Source organism: Myotis brandtii, unplaced genomic scaffold (assembly GCF_000412655.1).
Source record: "Myotis brandtii unplaced genomic scaffold, ASM41265v1 scaffold1617, whole genome shotgun sequence".
Lineage (NCBI taxonomy): Eukaryota > Metazoa > Chordata > Mammalia > Chiroptera > Vespertilionidae > Myotis > Myotis brandtii.
Window position 1 is genome coordinate 126,750 of NW_005355909.1, and position 20,305 is coordinate 147,054.

Below are 20,305 nucleotides of genomic sequence, written 5' to 3' on the forward strand. Positions count from 1 at the left end.
TGCAGAGGGCGGGGACCTGAGCAGACTGTGAGGGAAAGCACAGGGCAGGCAGCTCTCCCAGGGCAAGTTCCCAAGAGAGATCCCTTTCCAGGAATTAGACCTTCTAACTCATGCTGAGAATTTTGAAAAATCAAAAAGATGCTGGGCTCTTCTTTCAGGGAATTCCACAGCATTGGGGGACCAGATGGCTGGCAGCAATCCCTGCAGATCCAGGAGGGGACCAGCACATTCCTCAGTCTCAGGGAGTGAGCATGTTCTGTTGTAGAGAGCAGGTTTTGTTTTGGGGTTTTTTTTTAAATTGAACTGAATTGACTAAAGTGTGGAGGTAAGGAGACATGTCTAAGTAAATGCCCCATGCAAACATCTGCAGTTTCCAAATAGCCCATAGAAACACCTGCAGTTTCTTGCCAAATCCACTATGGAGGGGCTTTGCTTTCCTAACTGCAGAGAAGGTACTTCAACCCTGAAGCAACCGAGGAGGCAAAGTAAGAGACTGGGAAGGAGCACAGGCCCCGGCAGGAGATAGGCAGCATTTGGGGGTTAGCCCTGCCGGTCCCCAGCTGCCAGTCCCAGGAAGCCTCAGTTTCTTCACCTGTAGAATGGAGCCGATCACGGAGCCCAGTGCGCAGGGTTGAACTGAGTGTGGAAGGAACTGTGTGCCAAGGACTTGCACTGTGTCGGATCTAGAGCGTGTGCTCAGCATCTCTTCACTGTTGTTTTTCATTGGAAAACAAGCTTGTGACCAATGAAATGCAGTGAGTATAACATTTTCATGGAAGTTCATCCAAACTGTGGCGTACAACGTTCTCCAACATGGTGGCCCCCTCTGGTGTGTGCTATTAAAATCATGACATCATAATAAAGCTAATTTTAGGCCTGAGTCTGCAACTCTGCACAAATCTTGACACCAAACCCTTGTATGAAAGCGGTTGATTATGATTATATAGACGTGAGATGCGGAGTTCTAATCATGTGTTTACAGCTACATTACATGTTAGCAGCAAAAAGGAGTATAGGCACCCTCTCAAATTCCTTCCAATATTGGATTCTTGCTGCAGGTTTGATACCCACTCAGTGATTTGTACCACCTGAGCAAAATAAGATCTTACGCAAATGGCCTCGCCATCTGGCTTTTAAGGTGGTCAGAGAGTTAGCAGAATCTTATACACTGTGCAGTACCTACCCTAGTCCATGTGGCTGAGGCCTCCTCCATATGAGCCCCCTTTAGGCAGAGCACCATTGCCTTCACTTCATTAAAGCCCTTTACTGTATTATCCCATCTTAGATTTTCCTTACCTAATCTTTTGTCTGACCGCCAAAAGTTTTCTAACAAGTTGTACTCAAACCTGAATTTCTAACCATTTCTAGTTGGGCTATACACATGCATTCAGTTACAGAATGCTGGGCCCATGTAGCACTCCCTCCAGCTTGGACTTGCTACCCACAATTCTGATAAAGTACCTGTGCTGACTAATTGCCCAAAAGAGCCCCAGGGAAAGGCATTCTCCTTGCCTCTCCCATGCCACCCGTCAGCACATCCCTGCTCTTATGTTGCCCTCTAGCAACACAGATTGCGCTATTTAGAGGCACCAGCTACACAATTTGCATTCTGGCACGACCAGTGCCTGGCACCCAGCCACCGAAGCTGGCAGCATGGAATATACATCAGTCTCCACACTGGTTGCTCGTTCCGTTTTGGCAAGATGAACGCCCTCCCATGGGGAGAGTGAACTTAATTGGTTTTCTGGGGGTGCTTAGTTAAGTCACCCCGCCTCAGCTCCAAGTGGATTAAAGTGTCGCTTTGCCCTTTTCCAACAAGCGTAGCAAATGAATGGTGGGGAAATACTCCGACATGCACATGGCCGGGTCCTCCCATTCTCTCTTTTTTCCTAGTGACTTTGGGGAGGTTTGGGCACGGATCCTGCACACACAATGCTGTTCTTGTTCCTCTTTGCTCTACAGGGCAGCCTTGAATAGCTCTGTCTAAAATTATAAGCAGGGGCAGCCCTAGGCTCCAAAGGATCAGAGCCCTCATGCTGGGCCTGAACAAAGACCCTGCTTTTCCCCAACAATTAGCCCTGCAAAAAAGGACATCTATCTCCCTCCATTAAAACCACCACGTGCCTTCAAGTCAGCCCATTGTGAAGCTAATTAAATAACACGCCTCTCTCCCCCATGCAGGTCTCCTGATGAGCTAGCCTTGGTCCAAAAGCTCCGCAAAGCGCCTAGAGATAGACAAGCCAATGTTCCACTCCTCACCAGCTCCCATCACCAGTGGGAGCCTTTGAAAAGCCATCTCATCAATATGGCATCATTGGTGCATGCTGCATGCACATCGTCAATCCCAGCTCAGACTTCAGTTACCTCCGGCCTCACGGAATGGATGAAATTTATTTTATTTTAAAAATAAACGAATTGGGCTCTAGCCGGTTTAGCTCAGTGGATAGAGCATCGGCCCACAGACTGAAGGGCCCCAGGTTTGACTCCAGTCAAGGGCATGTACCTCGGTTGCAGGCTCCATCCCCAGCCCTGGTCTGGAAGCCTGTGGCAGGCAACCAATGGATGTGTCTCTCTCACATCGATTTCTCTCTCTCTCTCTCTCTCTCTCTCTCTCTCTCTCTCTCTCCCCTCCCTTCCACTCTTTCTAAAAATTAATGGACATATCCTCAGGTGAGGATTAAAAAATAAAAATGAATAAACGATTTGGGAAGGAAAATTTTCTGTTACCACATAAAAATCTTTGGAGAGAATCCAGCCACATGAGAGTTTGCAAGAACTGCATTCCCGCCAGAGGGGAGCGTTTCTGAGGGACTCCCCGCTGAAGCCTCAGAGCCTGGGGGACGCAGCCAGCACAGCCGCAGGCAGGTCTGTGTCCTGGGCAGGGACAGCCCTCAGATCTGTGGGAAGAGAGGGCTTCTCCGGGCGGGTATCAGACAGGAAAGCAGAAATCAGAGACCACGTGGCAACCACAACTTTCTAAATGTGACAGAGACATAAATCCCTCCAAAGACGTCTTCTTGCCAATCTGATAGAATCCTAGCGGAGCCCAAAATTGGTGTCTACCTTCTTTCAAGCATGGCTCACTTGTTTCTCGCAGAGGGACCCTGCCCTCCAACAGTGGGGACTTGTTCAGGCCCTTGAACACACCCTACTGCTTCACCCTTGGGTGCGCTTTTTGCAGGCCTTTGTCTCGCTGGAAAGCCCTAGAGTCTAGGGCAGTGATGGCGAACCTTTTGAGCTCGGCGTGTCAGCATTTTGAAAAACCCTAACTTAACTCTGGTGCAGTGTCACATATAGAAATTTTTTGATATTTGCAACCATAGGAAAACAAAGACTTATATTTTTGATATTTATTTTATATATTTAAATGCCATTTAACAAAGAAAAATCAACCAAAAAAATGAGTTCGTGTGTCACCTCTGACACGCGTGTCATAGGTTCGCCATCACTGATCTAGGGCCTAGACCACCTGTCCCACTCATCTGTCATGACACAGCAGCAAACAGCACCCCCTGCCCCCATCCCATGAAGGTTTCCAGACCCTTCCTGGACACAGTCCTGCCCTCCTGCCCCAACCTTCTCTGTTCTCAGGAAAAATCGCTTCAAATCAGCGCACAAGGCCCTGACTGAGAGAGCATTCTCTCCACGGCTCAGAAATCTCAGCCCTTCAAAGGCAGGAACCACATTCCATCCACGTTTTCATTTCCAGCTTAAAACACAGTGACTTCACCATAGTAACATCGTCACTGCTTTAATCAGTGTTGAAAGAATAGATAAAGGAGTAAGTGAATGAAATAATGAATAAAAGGATAGATGACGAAAATGACCATTTGATGTTCCATGTGACCTGAGATAGTAAAAGCAGGACTATGGCCAGCCTCCCTGCTGATGGCCTGTGCCCTTGGAAAAGAATATTAGTATTTTAAGACACGGTTCTCTCCATTTGAAAGTGTCCCATCTCATGCACATGCACACACGTACACACACTTTTTAGATACAATTTTTTTAAAATATTTTTTTATTGATTTCAGAGGGGAAGGGAGAGGGAGAGAGAAATAGAAACATCAATGATGAGAGAGAATCATTGATCAGCTGCCTCCTGCCCACCCCCTACTGGGGATTGAGGCCGTAACCCAGGCATGTGCCCTTGACAGGAATCGAACCTGGGACCCTTTAGTCTGCAGGCTGATACTCTATCCACTGAGCCACACTGGCTCGGGCTAGATACAATTTTTTAATAATAAAATTGAAGACCAGGCCAGTCATTTTCTAAATCTTTTTTAATAGTTCAAGAACTTAACTTTTCAAACCAACTCCAGTCTTTGAGGGTTCTAGCTTAATTATTTTTAAACCATACAAACCTTTCAGTCCAAGTGTTTTAAGAAGCCTCACCAATCTGTTTGGATGTCAAAATTGTTGAGGGAATGACTAAACTACAAAGAAATCCCATTCAACTTAAATTTTCCATGAAATAATCATGGGCCTCAAAATTAGCATTTAAAAAAAATTAAAGCACTTGGCAAAACAGAATTTGAACTCTGCCAAATCCCTAAACATTTTTTTTTTAAAAAGCCACAGTCATTGAATGATTCCCATCCCTAAATCATAAAGTCTTGTATATGTCTGATGACTCTTGTATAAATTCATTTCTGTGCATGGTGTCATTTGGGGTCATTTCTTTCCTATTTGGGGTCATTTCTTTGCTATTTTGCCACCACAATTTCAACTTTCAAGAGATGTGTTTTTCTAATATTTGAGGGCGCCTTCAATGTAGAGAGATAAATCGAGGCAGAAAGACACAGAGACGATTCCATGATCATGCAGTAGCCATCACAGTAATAAGTCATCATATCAGCAAAAGCGTTTATAGCCTCCAACCGGAGACCAGGGGAGAAAACACTGCCATTCATTTGGCAGTGACTTCACTCTGGCAAGCCCCCCAACTTGCTAGGAATGCCCACTTTACAATGATCATAATGAATTGAAGGCTATAAAATTAAATTCTGCTGAGCAAGAAGCTCTTTATTACTTGTCTTCACCACAGTGGGCCTCCATTCTAACATCTTGCCTTAAGGCAGACTCGCCCAACACCTTGAAGATGTGTAGAAAATAGGATAATAAATGAAGACAATGTATGAATACAAAGCAGCCATTGAGCATGGAGCGTGTAAAAATCACACCTGTTAAATCAGCAAGGACAGATCAAATAAACTACATGGCAGGAATAGCCTGTTCCAACAAAGATAAATAGAAAACATGGTAGAAAGAGAAGAGCGACTGGAAACGGATGTAAGTGTGAATGCCATATTGATCCAACAGAAATATCACATGCATATAATCTTCAAAGAGTAGGAACATAAGATAAGAAACATGCAAATGTGAGCACTGTCATGGAGATATTGGGTACAAGAATTAAGTACACGGGGTAAACAATATTATTAGGGTCTTAGAGGATAGCATACTTTACGTGGGATAGAAATAGCTGCTTTCTATCCTAGCCAGTTTGGCTCATTGGATAAGAGCATTGGCCTTCGGACTGAAGGGTTTCAGGTTCAATTCCGGTCAAGAGTACATGCCTAGGTTGCGGGCTTGATCCCCAGGAGGGGGTGTGCAGGAGGCAGCCAATCAATGATTCTCTCTCATCATTGATGTTTCTATCTCTCTATCCCTCTCCCCTCCTCTCTAAAATCAATAAAAATATATTTTAAAAAAAGAAATAGCTGCTTTCTAAAACCAGTTGAGGTTTTGAGCAATGTCAAAAGGCATAATAGAAACAAATCAAGACACACAAGACACGTCTCATTAGGAAGAGGAAATTACTATACAGAGCAGCCCAGTGGATAGTTCATGTCAATACATTCCAGTTAGCAGGTTAGTTAACCAATGGCTTCAGGGTAAGTTGGCCAGGTAGTTCTGCAAATGGGATTCCTTAGAAGAGAGATTAAGAGATATCCATTACATGCAATCTTCACAGAGTTGGGTCATTTTATTTTTTTAAGTTTATTTTATTTTGATTTTTAATTATAGTTTGTATTCAATATTATTTTGTATCGGTTTCAGGTGTATAGCATAGTGGTTAGACGATCAGATACTTTACAAAGTGTTTCCCCCCCGATATTTCCCCCCACCTGGCCCCATACATGGTAATTACAATACTATTCACTATACTCCCTACATTGGACTTAGACGATCAGATACTTTACAAAGCGTTCCCACCCCCCCATATTTCCAGTGCCCACCTGGCCCCATACATAGTAATTACAATACTATTCACTATACTCCCTACATTGGACTTTACATCCCTGTGACAGTTTTGTAACTACCAATTTGTACTTTTTAATCCCTTCACCTTTTCCACCTAATTTCCTAACACCACTCCGCCCCCCATCCCCGCTCTGCTGGCAGTCATCAGTCTGTTCTCTGTGTCTATGAGTGTGTTTCTGTTTTGTTTGTTCGTTTATAGTTTCCTAACCACCCGCTCTGCGGTCATCAGTCTGTTCTCGGTGTCTATGAGTGTGTTTCTGTTTTGTTTGTTCGTTTATATTGTTCTTCAGTTTGGGTCATTTTAAATCCTTTATGTGCCAAACCTTAGAACTAAATGTGAGCGTGCACAGCCCCTTTCCTGTGATTGAAATAACAGCAGTGAGTTACCTTGTCTGGCCTGGAAGGTCACAAAGCAGGTCCCTCCACAGCAGCGGTTCTCAACCTTCCTAATGCCGCGACCCTTTAATACAGTTCCTCATGTTGTGGTGACCCCCAACCATAAAACTATTTTCGTTGCCACTTCATAACTGTAATGTTGCTACTGTTATGAATCGTCATGTAAATATCTGATAGGCAGGATGTATTTTCATTGTTACAAATTGAACATAATGAAAGCATAGTGATTAATCACAAAAACAATATGTAATTATATATGTGTTTTCTGATGGTCTTAGGAGACCCCTGTGAAAGGGTCGTTTGACCCCCAAAGGGGTCGCGACCCACAGGTTGAGAACCGCTGCTCTATGGCATCTCCCAGCCCCTCTGAGGAATGTTCAGGAGGAGGGCAGGACCCCAGCCCTCGGCCTGCGTGTCTGTCCAAAGGTGCAGAGATTCTCCGGTGCTTTGCACAACTCTGATCCGAGTCAGCTGCACACAACACTGAAGACACGCATTGGCTGGACTCTTTCAAATTATTCCTAAGTCCCCAATCTCTCACCTGCCACTCAGAGACCTTTAACTGTGGTTTTCTCCTGCCAAGTCTTTTGTCATCATTTGTTGGATTTCTCATTAGACCTTTTATCACTTGTGTACCATAAACCTTCGGAGTCATTATTTTCCCACTAAGAAAGTGGGAGATGGAGGGAAGGCAGGATGGTGGGAAGAGAGCGCTGATGCATTAATTCTCACCCATCTCCACTCGAAACAGGGAACAGTAAGCGAAGTCCTCATTGGGAGAGGGATACAGTAGGATGCGAAGCGATGCATCTGCCTGAGCTCAAGGATGAACCAGAGAAGGAATGAAATCAGGGTTGGGGATTAAGGGAAAGGGGAGGAAGGACTCAGCTTTCTTCCCCTGGGAACTAAGGGGCGAGGGAAACCGACATGGAGTCACCCCTGTGGTCCGAAGGGTCAGCGTCTGCCGCACAGCTCCCTCGCAGCTGCAGCGGGAAGATGTTGGGAAGCATTACAAATAAGAGCAGCTGGTCGCAGGCACAGATTTCTAATTTTTTTCCTCTCCTGTATGTATACTGGGATGATATAGTAGCGTGTTCCTGTAGAGTAGGACATGGCATTACAGATGCATGAACAATACATTCTGGGAAAGGTCTCGTTGTCCTAAAGTCACATATCTCAAGTTCTTCCCCAAAGGCCAACTGAGCCCCTGACAGAGGGAGAAAGAGGAAAAGAAGGTAAGAGGACTTGTGGGGTTGATTTGGGTATAATGTGTACCCACACCTCCAATATAGGAGGTATTTCTGCTTCTTCTGGCTTCATAGTGGCTGTTCCTGTAAGATGCCCTAATTAAATATATTAATCCTATTACAGTCTTATTGATGTTGTCCAGGCCAGTGTGGCTCAGTTGGTTGGAGCATGGTCCAGTACACCAAAGGGTGGTGGGTTTGATTCCCAGTCAGGGCACATACCCAATTTTGGGGTTCAATCCCGGGTCAGGGTACATTCAGGAGGCAACAGATCAATGTTTCTCTCTCACGTCCATGTTTCTCTCTCTTTCTCTCTCTTCCCCCTTTTTCTCTCTCTAATATCAATCATTTTTTTAAAGAGTCTTATCTATGGCAAACTCTATACTTTCAAGATGCTTGCCAGACAACTGTTAGTGACCTTCTTTAAAACTATCAAAAATAAGAAAAAAAAAGAACTATAGCATCAATATTAATGCCTTGGACAAATAAACTTGCATTAAATGAGATGTATACAAATAATTCATAACATTTTGATGACATTTTCCTACGTAAGTCTGCTGATTTTTTTTCCTTGGAGTTAAAATACACTGAAGTGAATTAAAAATGAAATATGCTGTGGTTTATTCTAATTCAGGAAGTAAGGGGAAGGAATTATGTTCCTATTTGGAGATGAGGATATTGATAACCAATTGGCATTACTAGATTTTCAGATTTTTGCATTCTTCACAAGTTGCACAAATCATGGCTGCTTTCTGTTGCTTTTTCCTGGCTACTATTATTTCACATAAGTTGCTCAAGGCCCAGCACAGGAGTCGAGCTGATCTGACCTCAATTCAAGGTCTTTTTAACAAGTGGTACTGGGACAACAAGATATTCATATACAAATGAAAGACCCCTTCTCACCAAGTACAAAAATTAACTAAAGTGGGTCACAGACCTAAATGTTACAGCTAAAGCTATAAACTCTTATAAGAAACAATATTTACAAGAGTAAATCTTCATAATCTTGGGGTAGGCAATGATTTCTTAGTTATAACACCAAAAGCACTAGAAACAAAAGAAAAAGTAGGTAAATTGGGCTAATTAAACCTAAAAACTTTGTGTTGCAAACTATATAAAAAAAAGTAGAAAGACAACTCATTGGGGAAGAAAATATTTGCAAATCATATATCTGATAAAAAATAAAAGAAACTTATATCCAGCCCTAGCTGGTTTGGCTCAGTGGATAGAGCTTGGGCCTGTGGGCTGGGCTGAAGGGTCCCAGGTTTGATTCCAGCCAAGGACACATGCCTAGATTGTGGGCTCACTCCCCAGTGGGGGGAGGGAGGGAGGGGGTGCACAGGAGACAGGCAATCAATGATTCTCTCTCATCATTGATGTTTCTACCTCTCTCTCCCTCTCCCTTCCTCTCTGAAATCAATTAAAAAAATATAAAAACAAACAAACAAAAAAACTATCTAGACTAAAAAAAAAAAATAACTCTTAGAACTCAATAGTAAAATGGCAACCCAATTTAAAACAGGGCAAAGATTTAAAGAGACAGTTCGCCAAAGAAGATACACAAATGGCCAATAAGCATATGAAAAAAACATGTTCAACATCCTTAATCTTTAAGGAAATATGAATCAAAACCACAATGAGATCCTACTCCGCATTCACTAGGGGAACTATCAGAAAGACACCCAATGTCAAGTATTGGTGAGGACATGTAGAAATTGGAACCCTCGGGCATTGCTGTATGAGGAATCTAAAATGATGTAGCCACTTTGGAAACCTGCCTGTCACTTCCACAAATAGTTAACTATAGCATTACCATATGACCCAACAATTCCACTTCTACAAGAGAAAAAAAAAACATATGCTCACACAAAAACTTATATAGGAATGCTCATAGCAGCATTATTTATAATAGACACAAAAGTCCATCAAATGATGGATAAATAAAATGTGGCATATCCATTTAATGGAATATTATCTAAAATAATAAAAGGATAATATGCTAATTAGACCAGACATCTTCCGGACATCAATCTGGGTGTCCTTTCTGACAAAACCGGGGCGGAGGGAATCCAGCCCAGGTCCCCAGTGCCTGCAGGCATCCTGAGGGAAGCCAGCCCAGATCCCGATGCCTGTGGGCAGCCAGAGGAGGGAAGCTCGGGTCCTAGGTGCCGGAGGGAAGCTGGTGCCAGCAACCGGGGGAAGGAAGGCCTACTCTTGCATGAATTTTTGTGCATCAGGCCTCTAGTTTGATGATAAAAAGGAATGAAGTACTGATATATGCTACAAAATGGATGAGCCTTGAAAATAGTGAAAGAAGACAGTGGCAAAAAGCTACATAATGTGTGACTCCATCTGTAAGAGAAATCCAGAATGGGCAAATTTATGGACAAAAATTCCTCCAGTGGTACTAGGGCATAGGGGTGCGACGGATGAGAGAAAATGGAATTGATTCTTAATGGGAATGGGATTTCTTTTAGGAGGGACAAATGTTTTAGAATTAAATTGTGGTGATGGTTGTGCAGTACTGTGAATATATATACAAACTTTAACTTGTACACTTTATGGGTTAATTGTATAGTATGTGAACTCTATATCAATAAAGGTTATCTCAGTAAAGTTGTTTAAAAAAAATAGCCCCTCTGCTTTTCAGAGGTGAAGGCAAGACAAATAAAAGAGAAAGAAGAAGGAATTTCCTATCATCCAGTAACGTCTGCCCAGTGGAGCCTACGGACATCATCTCAAGACCATTTGCTTAACCCAAGTTCAGTGGAAAAACGTCTAACATTTCCATGACCTCCTTTTCTAAACTTCCTAAGTGGCTTAGAGAGAAGCTGCCCAGGAAACTCCAAATGGAACCTAAAAATATTATCTCCTGGCTCTGTAAACACCAGGCCAGCTAATGAAGTGAGCCGCAGCAGAGCGGCGAATGGAACATTTCACGCAGGTTGGGAGGCATGAGCCAAGTCTACACTCACCTCTGAAAGGCGGGCAGGCAGGCCCACACGGGGCCAGACTGGGGTCAGGGAGGTGAACATCAACACAGGGTACATACGGAAAGAATAACATTGAACGAGGATACATAAAGCAGAGCAAGAGTGACCACATTCTAAACAGCAGTAAAATTGCCCCTGTGCAAAGCTAAGGCTCTGTCCCTCATCCTGCTCCCCAAGTTTGGACAAGGGAGTGCCTCACCAGGCAAACTCACTCCACCTTCACGCACGTTCACACCTTTTGGAAAGAGGCCATGGGAGAAACCTTGTTGCCTTGGTCTCCCCTCACCCCAGTCTCTTGGGGTTCTCCTGACTGCCCATCGTGGTTCTGTCTCTCTCAGCTCCCTTCCAGTTATGCTGATACTCCTTGAGCACAAGTGGGACACCTACTTTGGGACCGCAATACCATGCAGAATAAAGGCTCAATAAATGTGTTCACTGAGGAGGGACAGAAGAAAGGTGCTCTAATGTAACCAGGATCTAAAACTAGTTGAACACCTTGAATTACCTGGGATCCAATTGAGCACCCAGATACCAGACACCCCTCCACGAGCTGTGCCAAATTTGGACAGTCCGGATATAGATAGTTATCACATCCTCCGCTCTGGGGAAAGTATTGGCCACACAACGGGGACATAGGAATAAATAGCAAAGTCCCTTGGCCTTAGAGGGAGAGGAAACAGAACACAGCCTTCTGGACCAATTGTTTGAACTTTGCTCTGAAGGATTTGGAGGGTTTGGTTGTTGTTTTTAATTTTAGTAATTTCTTAGCTGATTTCCAAATCTTGCTAGTTCTCACAGCCATCTAGAGGGGTGCATTGAACAGTCCTACTTTGTTTATCCACCAGGCCCTAATTGTCCTAGCGGAGTGCTGTTGGACTTGCCAGTTCTGTAGGTCCACAAATTCCCTTCTTAAACTTAAACTGGTTGAGCCAGATGTCTGCCACTTCCGAATTAAAAGGGCCTTAAGCAACCTAAAGGCAGAAGGAAGGGAGTGAATAGTAACTTCCAGTTTCCTAGCCTGGTGATTGGTAGATGATGGTGTCATTCATTGAGACAGAATAGAGGGCAAAGACTAGGCTGGGGAAGAAGGGGAAAGTGATGAGCTCAGGTGTAACTTGGAGGTGTCTGTGTGATATCCAGGTGAATTACTCACAGAAAAATATCCATGGAAGAGACCTCAATGCTCTAACCAGTAAATGAGGAGACCAAACTGCCTTTCCCCCAACCATTCTTTAATTTACAATTTTCCTTTAAAGAGATATGTCTATAATGATTATAAAAAAAGTAATCAAAACATGACATATAAGCATATGGTAAAGAACCAATATACAGCCAGAAAGAGGAAAGATTATGTGTTCTTCTTTATAAAAAGCATATTGTTAGACACGTTTTTAAAAAAATATATTTCTTTATTGATTTCAGAGAGAAAGGGAGAAGGAGAGAGAGATAGAAACATCAATGATGAGAGAGAATCATTGATAGGCTGCCTTCTGCACACCCCACACTGGGGATCGAGCCTGCAACCCAGGCATGAGTCCTCCGCCAGAATGGAACGTGGAACCCTTCAGTCCACAGGCTGACGCTCTATCCACTGAGCCAAGCCGGCTAGGGCAGATTATGTGTTCTAAAGCAGCCAAAACTCTTCCCACCACCTCCCTCCCTTCCCGCCCTGCCCTCCCCCACCCCCAGATCTGTCCGTCTGTTCCATATGCTTTCATGTCTCTGGACCTATTTTGTTCGTCGCTTTATTTTGTTCATTAGATCCCACATACAAGTGAGATCATGTGGTATTGTCTTTCTCTGCCTGGCTTATTGAACTTAGCGTAACACTCTGCAGGTCTATCCGTGCTGTCTCAAAGGGTAAGAGATCTTGTATGCATATATGCATAGCCCATGAACACAGACAACAGTGCAGGGAGGGCCTGGGGTGGGGCGGGAGCCTGGTGGAGGGGGGCAAAGAGGTGAAAATGGGGACACCCTAACATTCTCAACAATAAAAATATATTTTAAAATAGTAATAAAATAAAAATAATGCAACAAAAACAACATAGATTCCCTTGCCTTACCAGCAGACCTTTCACTTCTGTTAGGGGGAGGGAGGAATGACTAATTTCCATCTGCCCACTCAGGCAGACATGGGAATTTAGGAAGTGAAAAGAGAAAGTGACCAATAGCAATGGGAGAAGGTGCAGATGAATATTTCAAACGCTCTATCCTTGGCCCCCAAGTCTTATTGGTCAAGTTCTCCTATCAGCATGCCTCAACCGAGGCCCCTGCTGCCTCACTCACCAAAGCAGAAGTAGAAGATTATTCTCAAAGTTGATGGCTTACTTTTCATAGCTGACCTGCTCTCTTCCAATTGGCCATTTCCTAAAACATGCCCTAGAAGTTTCCTTAAAACAGTTTTTGAAATTTTTGTCTTGTATGATAGAAGCAGAAGGATAATACGAATGTTTAAACATCACTTAAAACTACCTCGGAAATATCCTGGAAAAGTATTTGAGGGGAGAGGTAAATCCCCAAATCCTTTAAAAATGGATGTCAGAGTGAAATTTCACCCTGGCTAACCTAAATCCCCCTTTTTCCATTTATTCCATCTTTTCCTTCATTTTCCATAAATCTAAAGGGCAGCTGGTAGCACGCTGGTGATGCTTTAAGAAGAGTTAGCTCCACGCTGGTATTTAATCTTAATTGATTTTATACTTAGTTCCAACTCACTGCTTACCTGCAGCCTGTGTTCTATGAAAGCCGATGAAAAATTGAGGAAGGACAGTGATTCAAGCAAGGGAAGCTGAGTGGGTACTTGGTACAGTCCGTAATGCCGAGGTCGAACGTGTCCTAATTCTGGAAACCGCCCTACATGTTCTAAGAAAGCCGATTTTCTGGAGTTTGCCATGTAAAGTTTTAAAAAGCTCTTTGATATAAAAATAGGTAGGGAGCCAAACAAGCGTTCCTGCAATTCCATGAAAAGCATGGGAGATCAGGAAGGAATTCTGAAAGGGCAGATGGGAAAGTGATTAATTGTTTACTAAAAAATTATATGGAATTTCCCTCCATCAGCCCAGCCCAGCCAGTAGGGCTGAGAGATGCAGGCAGGCAGCCTGGGGCCTGTGGATCAAGGTCTGAGCCTGAGCCCCTCCCTTCACCCTCCCCCCTGCCTCCTCCCAGTGATGCTCAGACACATTTAAATCCCATTCTTTCCCTGGATTCCCCCTCCCCGTCTGCAGAGCAGCAGCTCCGCATCACATTGAGTTTAAAAGAAAGCAATGCTTTTCCTAAAGAATTCACACACAAATAATCTCATTACCCCGTGCTTGGGTTTAGACATCAGGCGTCTTCTGCCAGGAAAGAAAAAAAAAAAAAAGCACTTCACGCTCACTCACATGGAACAGCTGTGAGGAGGAGAGAAATGGTATTTAATTCATTGTGGAATATTCAACAATGGCTGCGCTGCACTTTTCAAAGCCTTTTGATAGTAAAACCCACAGAGAACAGCCCAGCCTGTGTGCCGAGAGCAGCTTCCCCTCAATTAGTCTCCCCATTCGGAGGGCTGAGGAGTCTGTGTCAACCTCAGCATGTGCTGTGTACACTGTGGGCAGCGTCAAGGGGACAAGCTTTCAGAAACGTTCAAAAGGGGGCTCCTCTTGCTCAGCGACTCTGGGTGTCCCACAAAGCTGGTTGGCAGGGGAGTAAGAGGTGACAGAGCCGAAGTGAATGCCCAGCAGAGACCACGCTGTTCTCCGATGCAGCCTCGCAGATTGGTGCCCCTTCATGCACTTCCATCACCAGCGTTGGGCCGAAAGAAACCAGAGAGCCGGTCCAGAAGAAATCAGGCCACAGTGGCTCCTTTTCCCTATTCCGTCTGTGTAAGGTTCCCATGGCTCTCTGCTTTATGGGATGGCTAGAAAGCTTATATTCTCTTACTCTAGAGCAGGGGTGGGGAAAGTCCGGCCCGTGGGCCATATAAAGCCTGAGAAATCATTTGGTTTGGCCCTGCCAAGGCACTAGGGGTGAGTTAATGAACTGTTTGACCAAATACAGCAGGCTAATTTTTAAGTTGATCATTTTGTATGGCCTGCGAATGAGGTTATAAATACCCAAATGGCCCTTGGCAAGAAAAAGGTTCCCCACCCCTGCCCTAGAGGGTAGACATTAGCCACCAGGGATGAGGCAGCAAAAAAGGTTTGGAGCAGCAGATAATGTTTGTTTAATCGTTAGGAACACGGGCCTTGGAGTTTAAACAAACCTCTCCCACCTCCTAGAATTATAGTTAGACTTCTTTGGAGAAGTAACCTTACCTCTCTGAGCCTCATTCATCTCATCTGTAAAATGGGAATGATGTCACCCTCATAAGAATATTGTGAGAGTGAAAGAGACCACATGTGTGATCCTCAGCATCTGGGAAGTATTCAGTGAAGGACAACTCCTCTACCTCAAGGACAGGGCAGGACTTCTGAGTTTTCTACAATAATAATATTTAAAACTGAAGGAGAATGGGAACTATTTTTACTTGCAACTCCTCTACCTCAAGGACAGGACAGGACTTCTCTTGAATTTTCTACAATAATAGTATTTAAAACTGAAGGAGAATGGGAACTATTTTTACTTATAGTCTTTTTCTTTCTTGATCAGTAGAGAGGCAAGCTAGAAAGAGAGATAAGTCCAGCTAAGCTATCTAATTGGAAATTCAGAGGAATGGAAACCATGTTAAACACAGACACATACACACACACAGCACACAGCACAAAAGGCAATGAACTTTGCATCCTAATAGGTTGATTTTGTTGATTGGGGGGGCTTTAAACTCAAGTTTTTCAAAGCACAAAGCACAGATGAAATGCCGGAGTATTTCAGACATTGTTGAAGCAAACACAACTTTTTTAAATCTCCAATCTTTACTCAACTCTCCAGGAATAGCCCACGGTCGTCTCATTATACCCAACAGTTAACCTATGAGCATTCAACATGATGCAAGCCCGTAACCCTGGTAAGAATGTCCATCGGCATTGACCAAACAACAAGATGCCAAGAGGTCCCGGGCCAGTTCACAGGGTGGGGCGATCACTCTCGCTAGATCTGAGACTTCTGGAAATGGTCTCCTCTCATCTAAGTTCGTTTGTGGCAGCAACTAGAACAAACAATGGTTCCAAGAAAAGCCAAAGGTCATCAATGAGGGCCTAGACTCCAAAGGTCACCCAGAGTCAGAGGCATTGGCTGGGAGAGTGCAGCACCGGAGGGTTAAGTAAGGGGCTATTTCCGTAGCCACGGCTGGAGGGGGCATTACCTCTGCATTTCTGCCCCCATGGGAGGCACTGTTTTTACCACTCATTTCCCCCCCTGCCCCCCGGGCAAGAGTTGGAGATGCTGAGGCACATCTTTCCCTCCCTGGCAAGTGTGCCCTGAAGTGGAGCTGGGTGCTCTGCCCTGTCCCCTCCCCTCCCCCGCCTCACAGTGGAGAGGTCACAGTCCATGAACTCTGTGGGTGTTTGGAGAGATCATCCTAAGGAGCATAAAGTAAAAGCAGATGCGGACAAAGAGAAAGGAGAGATGTGGCTAGACCTCAGGCAAGGCTTCAGGCCCAGTGTCTCTAAGACAATGGGATGGAAACAGCTTCCAGATTTAAACACCCTCTCAGGGGGAGGACCAAGGGGCGAGAAGGGATTGATAGGATGAAAGCTTCTACGAGTGAATTCAGTCCGGTTCAACAGATATGCTTGGTGTCCTCAAGTGCAAAATGCCAAGTACTACAGGGATACACAGGTACCCTTCCCTTGGGGCAGTAGCTCTTAGCCTCTTGGGGTCTCAGACCACCTTTAGAATCAGGGGGGAGCTACAGACCTTTAGAGAAGTCCTTGCACACAATTTCAGAGGCATCACACACTCCTGGACCTCGCCTGGGTCAGGCCCCCCGGCGCTATGAGGATCTGCAGGCCTAAGACTTAGCAAAGCTGTCAGGATCGATATTTCAAAAGGTATGAGGCAGGTAAGGATTCAGTGGCAACCGCAAAGCAACTAGAACCCTGGTTCCATGGATAGTAAATCACTGTTACTTCTACTCCTGCGAGCCTGCGGAGGTGTGGGAAAGACTGTTAAGATAACTTTGGGAATTGGTAGCTTTGGTGTTTTCATTTTGTAATGCCGCCCCAGGGATGAGGCAGCAAAAAAGGTTAGGAACACGGGCCTTGGAGTTTAAATAAACCTCTCCCACCTCCTAGAATTATAGTTAGACTTCTTTGGAGAAGTAACCTTACCTCTCTGAGCCTCATTCATCTCATCTGTAAAATGGGAATGATGTCACCCTCATAAGAATGAAAGAGACCACATGTGTGATCCTCAGCATCTGGGAAGTATTCAGTGAAGGACAACTCCTCTACCTCAAGGACAGGGCAGGACTTCTGAGTTTTCTACAATAATAATATTTAAAACTGAAGGAGAATGGGAACTATTTTTACTTATAGTCTTTTTCTTTCTTGATCAGTAGAGAGGCAAGCTAGAAAGAGAGGCAAGCTAGAAAGTCCAGCTAAGCTATCTAACTGGAAATTCAGAGGAATGGAAACCATGTTAAACACAGACACATACACACACACACACACACACACACACAGCACACAGCACAAAAGGCAATGAACTTTGCATCCTAATAGGTTGATTTTGTTGATCGGGGGGCTTTAAACTCAAGTTTTTCAAAGCACAAAGCACAGATGAAATGCCGGAGTATTTCAGACATTGTTGAAGCAAACACAACTTTTTTAAATCTCCAATCTTTACTCAACTCTCCAGGAATAGCCCACGGTCCTCTCAGCCTGTCTCATTATAAAACCCAACAGTTAACCTATGAGCATTCAACATGATGCAAGCCCGTAACCCTGGTAAGAATGTCCATCGGCATTGACCAAACAAGGAGATGCCAAGAGGTCCCGGGCCAATCCACAGGGTGGGGCGATCGGTCTCGCTAGATCTGAGACTTCTGGAAATGGTCTCCTCTCATCTAAGTTCTTTGTGGCAGCAAATAGAACAAACAATGGTTCCGAGAAAAGCCAAAGGTCATCAATGAGGGCCTAGACTCCAAAGGTCACCCAGAGTCAGAGGCATTGGCTGGGAGAGTGCAGCACCGGAGGGTTAAGTAAGGGGCTATTTCCGTAGCCACGGCTGGAGGGGGCATTACCTCTGCATTTCTGCCCCCATGGGAGGCACTGTTTTTACCACTCATTTCCCCCCCTGCCCCCCGGGCAAGAGTTGGAGATGCTGAGGCACATCTTTCCCTCCCTGGCAAGTGTGCCCTGAAGTGGAGCTGGGTGCTCTGCCCTGTCCCCTCCCCTCCCCCGCCTCACAGTGGAGAGGTCACAGTCCATGAACTCTGTGGGTGTTTGGAGAGATCATCCTAAGGAGCATAAAGTAAAAGCAGATGCGGACAAAGAGAAAGGAGAGATGTGGCTAGACCTCAGGCAAGGCTTCAGGCCCAGTGTCTCTAAGACAATGGGATGGAAACAGCTTCCAGATTTAAACACCCTCTCAGGGGGAGGACCAAGGGGCGAGAAGGGATTGATAGGATGAAAGCTTCTACGAGTGAATTCAGTCCGGTTCAACAGATATGCTTGGTGTCCTCAAGTGCAAAATGCCAAGTACTACAGGGATACACAGGTACCCTTCCCTTGGGGCAGTAGCTCTTAGCCTCTTGGGGTCTCAGACCACCTTTAGAATCAGGGGGGAGCTACAGACCTTTAGAGAAGTCCTTGCACACAATTTCAGAGGCATCACACACTCCTGGACCTCGCCTGGGTCAGGCCCCCCGGCGCTATGAGGATCTGCAGGCCTAAGACTTAGCAAAGCTGTCAGGATCGATATTTCAAAAGGTATGAGGCAGGTAAGGATTCAGTGGCAACCGCAAAGCAACTAGAACCCTGGTTCCATGGATAGTAAATCACTGTTACTTCTACTCCTGCGAGCCTGCGGAGGTGTGGGAAAGACTGTTAAGATAACTTTGGGAATTGGTAGCTTTGGTGTTTTCATTTTGTAATGCCACTTAAAATAGTGAACAGAGGGTCCAAAGGTCTGTGTTCTTATATATATATAACCTTTATGGATTTCAGAGAAGAAGGGAGAGGAAGAGAGAGATAGAAACATCAATGATGAGAGAGAATCCTTGATCGGCTGCCTCCTGCAAGATCGGGGATCAAGCATGTGCCCTGACCGGGAATCCAACCATGACCTCCTGGTTCATAGGTCGACGCTCAACCACTGAGCCACCGGGGCCAGGCCAAAGGTCCGTGTTCTTAAATAGCAAGAAAGTCCAAGAGTCAAACGTTCCTTTGAAGGTCGTAAGTGAATCTAACTGGGATGTTCAGGAATGGAGCGGGGAAAGCATAATCCTGTTTTTAAAAATAGTGATGGTGAGGGAGGGGTGGTCACTTGTCCAGACCATGGTGTGGGGGCAGGGTCTGGACTGAAAGCTGGTGGCCCACTCAACGGGCAGCCTTCAAGGAGCCAAAGGTTGCCCTATACATCAGTGAAAAGGTCATTTCTCTCCGAGTGCAATTAGGTCTCATGTTTGACCTATGACCTCTAGCCCATGAAATATTTATGCTCTCCAGATAGGCAGCCAGGGAGCAAATGCCTGGAGATGGAAGCTGAAGCACTTAATACAGAAAGAAAAAGGAAGGGAAGGGAGAGAGGGAGGGAGGGGGAGGGAGAGAGATGAGGGAAGGAGGGAGAGGGAAGGGAGGGAGAGAGGGAGGACTTGGTCAATTTAAAGTAAATATGAAATCATGAAGTGGGAGCCATGCTTTGGCACATTGCCATCTGCAGTGAGGGCCTTTCCTTCGGCCCCACAATTCTGTGAGGTGGCCACTGTTACAGAAACTGAGGCTCAGAGGCCTCAGAGCTTGGAAATGGTGGGAGGGGTGGGAGGCGCAGGCCTAAAACCTTGGACTGAGTCAGTCCCTCTGACCTCTGCTCATCTCCACAGCAGCAACCCGCACCTGTGCTCTGGGTGGGTGTGGCCCCCTTCCCTAGCTCCTTACTATCTATACCTCCCCCACACCTCTGGAAAAAACCGGAATCTGAGCATGACAGGCGGAGCTCAGTGGCTGAGCATCCACCTATGAGCCAGGAGGTCATGGTTCCATTCCGGTCAAGGGCACTTGCCAGGGTTGTGGGCTCCATCCCCAGTGCGGGGTGTGCAGGAGGCAGCCGATCAATGATTCTCTCTCATCATTGAAGTTCCTATCTCTCTCTCCCTCTCCCTTCCTTTCTGAAATCAATAAAAAAAATTTTTTTTTTAAATCGGAGTCCAGAATCTGTGTTCCAACCTTCTCTTCCTCGCTGGGAACAGACAGGCGTGCCAACACAGACTTGAGGGGAGGCCTTCAGGCCAGACCCTCCGGCCGCCTCTCCCCCTCGCCTCTG

At 45.2% G+C, this 20,305-nt stretch overlaps 1 protein-coding gene across 1 annotated transcript in view; it reads right to left on the reverse strand.

The window, feature by feature from the left end:
* The window catches only part of ETS1 (v-ets avian erythroblastosis virus E26 oncogene homolog 1), a 138,218-nt gene that overhangs the window by 78,417 nt on the left and 39,496 nt on the right, over nt 1-20,305 (reverse strand). The window lies entirely within an intron of this gene.